This window comes from Tupaia chinensis, unplaced genomic scaffold (assembly GCF_000334495.1).
Source record: "Tupaia chinensis unplaced genomic scaffold, TupChi_1.0 Scaffold146133_1, whole genome shotgun sequence".
In the NCBI taxonomy this organism is placed as follows: Eukaryota; Metazoa; Chordata; class Mammalia; order Scandentia; family Tupaiidae; genus Tupaia; species Tupaia belangeri.
Window position 1 is genome coordinate 40,528 of NW_006205988.1, and position 8,071 is coordinate 48,598.

Consider the following 8,071-nt stretch of genomic DNA (forward strand, 5'->3'; position numbering starts at 1 on the left):
CGCCCCACCCCATAAAAAAAACCCCCAAAAAAAAAAAAAAAAAAAAAAAAAAGACTGCACAGCACAGAGGGATGGCAGAGGAAACAAGGCACCCCAAGTCCTGGAGGAGAGGCAGGAAACCAGATGGGGGTGTCGGGAGCTGCTGCAGTTGCCCTGAAGCCTTCCCAGAAGCTGCAGTCAGGGAGAGTCGGGACAGAGGCCCTCACAGGCGGGAGGACACCCAGTCGAGCTGAGGATGGCAGCGTGACTCGGGGACGTGGTGGCTGCAACATGGCAGTCCCAGCTTCAGGAGACGACAGAGGCCAGCACTCGGCCCGGAGGCACGCTGAGGAGCTCGGGCGCCCTGACAGCCAGCGCAGGCTTTGTGTGGGCACGGGCAGCAAGTGGTGGCTGGGCTGAAACAAGGCTGTGGAGAGCAGGGACACGTTCAAGGAGACGGAAGAAACACACAGGCGAGAAGTCCACGCCTGGGACAGAGGCGGTGCGGGTCCGAACCTCAGGCTGACCTCCTGCTACCTGTAGGTCGGGTGTGCCCTCACTTGGAGATGGGGTCCTCACAGAGGTGATCGAGGTAGAGTGAGCTCTGTAGCTGGGCCCCGAGCCAGCGTGACTGGTGTCCTTATTAAAGGGGAAGTCAGGGCTGGATCCGCAGCCCAGAGGTTACGTGTCATGCAGGGGAAGCCAGATCCCTGATCCCATCAGAGCTGTCCTAGTCCGGCGACTTACATGCTCTGCACACACACACGTGTCCAGGGCCCGGATGGGTTGGAGAATTCAAGGAAAAAAGATTGTGGTGTGATTCGGCATTAGTGGGGAGACCTCTCTCTCTCTCTTCTCTACTCCCTCCTTTCCTGTCCCCCGTCTCAATCAATCATGTCCATATGCCCTTTGACATAATAAAAAAAATAAATTTTAATAAAACATTGTTTAAACCATGAGAAATTTAGACTCAAAGATACACACAAGGGAACACAACATGAAGACACAAGGAAAACACTATGAAGACAGCCATTACCGAGCCAAGGAAAGAGAGCTGGGGCAGGCGCTCCCAATCGCCCTCTGGAGGCTGGGACAGATGCTCCCTCACGCCCTCTGGGGACTGGGAAAGGTGCTCCCACACGCCCTCTGGGGCCTGGGGCAGGTACTCCTGCTTGTGGGGGCTGGGACGGGTGCTCCGGATCGCCTTCTAGGGGCTGAAACAGGTACTTGTGCTCGCCCTCTGGGGGTTGCAGCAGGTGCTCCCGATCGCCCTCTAAGAGCTGGGACTGCTACCTGTGCTCACCCTCTGGGGGCTACAGCAGGTGCTCCTGTACACACACTGGTGGCTGGGGCAGATGCTCCCACAAGCTCTCTGGGGGCTGGGGCAGGTACACGGGCTCCACTCTGGAGGCTGGGGCAAGTATTCCCCCTTGCCCTCTGGGGGGCTGGGGCAGGTACTCCTCCACGCCCTCTGACAGCCCCCCAATGGCAGCACCTTCATATCAGACTTGGAGCCTCCAGAGCTGAGAACACGCTCCGATGGCTTAAGGCACACACTTTGAGGCAGTTTGTTCTGACAGCCCGAGCAAGCTAATCCAGGTGGAGGCAATGAGGGGAGGAGAGAGGTGCTCAGAGTCTTCCAAAGATCATGCAACATGTGAGTCATGAAAAACGAAATGTGGGTTCCATTTTTTCTTTTTTTGCACTAAAATAAACTCATACGTTAATTCTATTTTTCACAAAAATTTTGACGTCCCCTCATATTTAAGAGGTAAATCAAAACCTTCCCGATTGAGTGGATGCAGTGAAGGGAAAATGAAGAAGAGAACGGACTTAAAAATGGCCCTGCCAAGGAGTAGGGGAGGGCAGCACAGGGCGGGGCTGGAGGACAAGCGTTCAGGTCAGTCAGGCCGGGTCTGAGGCCACGGCCTGCTGAGCGATCGGGGCGGCAGCGAAGCCCGTGTCTTCTGTGAGGAGCGTTGTGTGAAGGCTGGATGGGTGGACCATGGGTATAAAACAATACGATACCATGATTAGCTGTTCAGTGATAGGAAGAACACAGACATGGGCCGGGTTACAGGACCCACGCTCTATGCCTGTACTCGGCGGGCCGTGTTCGTTTATTTGCTGCTGTGGTCATCTTCTGTCACCCCCAACATTGGACAGTGTGCTCCAGGAGGGAAATGACTTTGTTTTATTCGCTCACGATATCCCCAGTGCCCGCACTGCAGCTGGCACATAGTAGGTGCACAGCAAATACCTGTGGGAGGAATGATAGACACACATTCCCAGAAAAGCTTCAGGGCACAGACTCCGCAGCTCAGAGGGAGGTGTTGGGAACAGCAGTTACCAAAGTCGCATCTGGGCCTCTCTGCCAGTCAAAAAGACAGACCCACCACAGGGTGAACCGTGGGCCTGCAGCCCTCCACGCCCCACTCGTGCAGCCCCTGCCCGAGCATCGCCCCCATTGTTAGAGAGCAATGTGAAGCGCTCACCTCTGTAATGTAACCCACAACGGGACGCAGAGGTCAATTCTAGAGCAGGATTACGAGGCTGTTCTGTGTATCTGTCCATCTCTTTCTACACTTTTGCTGTAGTTGTCAGAGAGAAAGAGAGAGAGAGAAAGGGGGGAAAGTGCAGCCTGCTGGCGCATGGTCGTGCCACAATCCTTTCTCTCCCTCATCAGCAGTTCGGACCTCGGGGTGGCTCTCGCCTGAACCCTGAGACACCCCTGGCTCTGCTTCCGCTTTCTGTACACACAGGACTGACAAGAGACTCCCCACGGGCTTCCTGCCCTCCTCACCCGACAGGACCCTCATACTCTCTCGGGCCTGCATCTGGGGCAGGGTTAGCAGGCCACCTCCAGTGCAGAGCTGTGGCTTCACAGCCCGTGAGCACACGCCGCTTCCTCAGCTTTCAGAGGGTTGGTGTGTCCACAGCGCTGCCGCTCACACTTCCACGGGGTGCTAAGGAAAGCGCGTCCAACCTGCAGACACCCACCCCAACGACTCTGATGACCAGCTGCTCTCCTGCCCTGAGCGCTGCCTTGGTCAGAGCCCTGACGTGGGGGAAAGCCCACGGAGCTCGGAAACACGGACGTGGCTGAAATCCCGGCTCTGGCTCCTACTAGCCGTTCCTCGGGCAGCTCCCTCACCTCCGAGGTATAGTATGTGTGACAAGGGGCACGACAGCAGAAGGATTGCGGCTCGGCCAGTCTCTTCTTTGAGTTGCCGTATTCCAGCTGTGCACACACTTACCGAGCGGAGTGATGATATGGAATTAGTGATCACAGTTACCCTCCTGTGCTGAAGGGCCCTGGAAACACTCCTCTTATCTGACTAACTGCAAGTTCTCTCTGTTGTTAGCCACCATCTTTCTGTCCCCCACCTCCACTTCCTTCCCCAGCCCCCAGCGATCACATTTCTGCTCTCTATGAAGTATTTGTCGTGATCTGTAAGTTGAGGGCATAATCTTCGCATTAAGTGCGAAGGTCATTTAATAAAGTTGTGTATGTGCAGCTCTGTGCACGGCGGCTGAAATGTGGTAAGCACTCATATAATAACATTATGTTCGTCAAAAGGAAGACCTAAGATCATCTATAATGTTTGGTAACTTTTAAAAATAGCTCTTCTCTGATATGCTATGTATTCCTGACGGGGAAGTTCATTTGGTATGCTGTAATGAAACCTAGGGATTAAGAGTAAAAATAAACAAATAAATAAAATAACTCTTCACTTTACATGAAAGTTGAGCGTAATGTTCTGGGTGAAGGGTAAGATGAACAAAGGAAGGATGGCTGGCCCATGACTTAGTAGTTAAGAAAGCCGAATCCAAGTTGGCAGACGGTGGTGTGAGTCCCGACTCTGGCAGCCTCCAGGAGACACCAGAAACGTGTGTGCCCCAGATCCCCATGGTATGGAGGAATGGCGAAGCCTTGTGGCGAGCTCCACCAGATTCTGGAGGCGCTTTGTCCCCTTCCCTCTCTCCCTCTCTGTCTCTTGGTCTCTCTCTACCCAGTGCACGTTCCCTCTGTCATTAAGAAGAGGAAGATAGAAATCAACCAAAACCTCACGAGTCAATGAAATCCCTATTACTATTGTTGTGTTTTTCTTCTCAACATTTTACTGTGTACATGTACAGTCGATAGGGTAGGGATTAGGCTAGATAAAATGCTGATTTATGACCAGTATTTTTCACGTAGGAAGTTTTTCAGTAAAAATTCGTTACAAATGTTAGTTCGAAAGCATTGAAATGTTACAGCCAGATGGTGGTACAGTGGTAGAACAGGGGGCTCCGTCAGGGGACGGTCCCTGGCTCACAGCTGAAGGTCTCCTTGACTACTTAGGGAGAGCGTCTGTGATCACGGCTGCTGAAAGCTGGCAGTGAAGACAGGAAGAAGGAAGAAAAAAGAAAAGAAAAAAAAAAAGAGAGATAGAGGGGACCAGCAGGTGGCGTGGTGGCTAAGGCGCTGGACACTCCCACATGGCTGACCACAGTTCGAGTCCCAAACTTGACAGCTTGCTTTCTCACTTTTCCTCTCTCTCTCTCTCTCTCTCTCTCTCTCTCTCTCTCTCTCTTTCTCTGTGTGTGTGTGTAGTCAAATTAAAATAAATGAATAAGTAAAATTAAATAAAAAATCATTCTGTAAAAAAATAGAGAGAGAGAAGGAAGGAAGAAAGAAGAAAAAGAAAGAGGAGAAAGGAAGGAAAAAATGAAAAGAAAAAGGAAGAAAGAAGAAAGAACCTATTTAAGGAAAAATGTAAAAGAATGTTAAAATTATAATAGTTCAATTTTTTCTTTCTTAGGCTTTTGCCACAGGGCACGTGCACTCACCAGAGAGAGAAGAGAGAAAGAACATGAAAAATCACTTCCCAGGGGAGATGGCCACACTGCAATCCCTTCTCCTCCAGTCTTCTCTAGGAATTTTGTACACACACACACAAACACGCACACACACACATGTGCACACACACACGTCCTCCATGATTCTCAAGCTGCTGGGTCTGGAATTTGAACCAGGGTCGGCCATGTGGGAATCCAGTGCTTTCATCACCACGTCACCTGCTGGCCACAAATAATTCAAATTTTCTTAAAAATTATTTAGTTCTTCCATGAGCAAGAGAGACAGAGCCAGAGACAGCACCTCCCACAGGATCACGACACCACGATCCATCCCAGCCTCAGCCAGACCCACACCGCGAACACACGCACTCCTGCGTCCTCAGGGAGATGGTAGAAAACCGGGAACCTTCCCGCACAGGACAGCCCGGACAAATTCAGATGTTGCTACCCACTGCCATCTGGCCCCAGACACGTGTGTGATTTAATGAGAGGTTTCTCAATGCTGGACGTTTTCTTTCTATTTTGTTGTTGTTGTTGTTGCTGTTCTTGCTCTTCCCTATGGATATTTCCCATACAATCCTAGGCATCTTATTGTTATATATATTTCGGTTTATTTACTTAAGAGAGTTGATGGGGTGGGGGTGGCCAAATAACGCTGTCTGCACATCTTTAATCCCTCGCCACACTGGCCGGGCGCACTTCAGAACTGCAAGAACAAGGCCGGTCCATGCGAGAGCAGTGAGGACAGGCCCGAGAGAGGCTGGACCCAGTGTCTGCCTGAACCCTGTGGTTCCAGGCCCCAGCCTGCCCAGTGACAGCCCGACCCTGTGGCTCCAGGTCCCAGCCTGCCCAGTGACAGCCCGACCCCTGTGGGTCTAGGCCCCAGCCTGCTCAGCCTGAAACACACTGGACCCCTACCAGTGCTCGAGATCCACCTGGTGGGAGGTGACCAGATCCTGAGAACGGTGCTCCCCCTTGCACACTCCCCCATCAAATATAAAGCAAAAGACTTCTTTGACAAAAGAATGCCATAGCCATTTACACGCAGAGATGTGTTAAGTCTCACGTTGCTTTCGTCTCACCTCTGCGAGGATTCTGGAACACGATGACACTGGCAGAAGCTGCCAGATACCTAGCATTGTGGACAGAGAGGGCCACCGGGCCCCCGTCTCTTTTTGGTGAACTGTCTCTGCCCCTGTGTAGTCTTCATGGGATCTCAGTCTTGTAAGGCTCTTGGGAGGGAGAGAGGCTGCCAGACACCAGGAAGCTCTATGGGACACCAGGCCACAGGCCACAGGCCATAGGCCACAGGCGAGGAACAGGCCTGTGCTCCATGCAACTGGGGTGGGCTGGAGCCCTCTGCCCAGAGATTCATCCTCAGCCTGCGGGGCCCTCTCCTCGGCCGAGCTGGTGATGGAACCTTCAGAAATGCCCCTGGCTCTTCCTTTCCTTCCCGCCACCCCAAATCAGGCACAGAGAAGGCCTTAATCCCAGTACCGAGCCCAGGGAAGGCGCCCAGCCAGGTGTGTGGAGATGACCCTGGAGGCTGACTGGGAGCCTGGAAGGGCGACGAGGAGGGCCATAGTGCACCCTGTACCAACTACCCCTTTTGGCCTTGCCCCCAGGGAAGTCCCTGGGAAAACCCACTTGGGACAGGGGTAGAGCAACCTGTTCCCATGCTAGTCTCGTCCTGCCACCTAGTGGCAGAGGACGGGACATAGGAAGGGACAAGACACGCAGCTTCAGGCTGGGGGACATCAATGCACAGCCTGGGGGCAGGAGACCGCCACTAGTGTGGTGGTTAAGGTGGCCGGATTCCACATGGCTGACTGCGACGTCAAGTCCTGGACCTAAAGGCTTGAAATCCCAAGAGAACTACGGTCTGGCCATCCCTGAAGCAGTGCTTTCTCACTTCCCCACTTGCTGTGTTTCTGTCTCTCTCCAGTGAGCACACATGCCTTATGGCATTTTTTTTTTATTAAAAATAAAAATAAAGGGAACCAGCAGTTAGCATAATGGCTATGTCGCTGGATTCCCACGTAGTCGACCGCAGTTCGCGTCCCGGACCCGGTGGCTTAAAACTCACGCCGGGCGCGTGTGCGTGCGTGCCCAAGATCCCAAGAGGAGAATGGAGGAGAAGGGATTGCGGCGTGACCATCCCCCCTGGGGGATGATTTCTCGCTTTCTATCTCTATGTCTGTCTGTCTGGCGAGCGCTATAGCGAAAAACCTCTCAAAAATAAATAAATAAATAAATAAATAAAAATAAAAATGTCTGAATGGTCAGGCCAGGGGGAACCAAGGGAAGGAGGTACCTGGAACAGCCCAAAACTTGTAGGCAGCTCACAACATGTGAGCCATGTGAGGGAGGACAAGACAGCCATTACTCTCAAGAATAAGGACTGTGGGCCAGCCCTGATCAGAGTGGCCACAACCAACTGAAAGAAGGGTAAGGGAGTCTACAGTGGTTAAGGGAGCCGATCTTACGTAGACAAACGTGGCTGGAGTCCTGGAATAAAGAGCTTGAAAAACGTGCCAGGCACATGTGCATGCCTCCCCCAATCCCTGACAGGAGGAAAGATGGAGGAGAAAGGAGTGCCAGGTCACCATGCCCCACTGGGGGTGATTTCTCCTCCCTCTGTCTCTCTCTGGAGCGCACAAGCCCGCTGGCAATGAGAATACTAATAACGATAACCACGGTGGCTCCCCGAGCACCTGCTGTCTGCCGAGGGCTACACAACACGCTTTCCACACTCCAGTCTCATAGTCCCCCAACACCCCGAGTGAGGACGGGGACTCAGCGCCCACAAGTCAAGTAACTTAGCCAAGTTCACCCAACTAAGTGCAGAGGTGATGGAGCCCCTGTTACCTGACTTGATAGAGAAATTTCTAGAATCACAGAGAGAAATGTCCTTCTGTGTCCCTTCAGTTCCACCATCCCCACCCGCCCCAGCCCAGCCCTTGACCAAGGAAGGTGGTGGTGCTCACGGCGATGCTCAGGCCCAGTCCCACCCTCCATGCCTCTCCCGGGTGTCCACGTCTCGACCCTCAGCAACCCCAGAGGGGATCTTTCCTCCTACTTGGCCTGGATCTTCTGTGAAGCAAGTGGAGAGGGCGGCAGGACAGTGCCTTGTCCAATATCAACAAATCTTTTTTTTTTTTTTGAGAGGTTTTCGCTATAGGGCGCGTGTGCTCACCAGACAGAGAGAGACAGAGAGACAGAAAGCGAGAAATCACCCCCCATGGGGGAT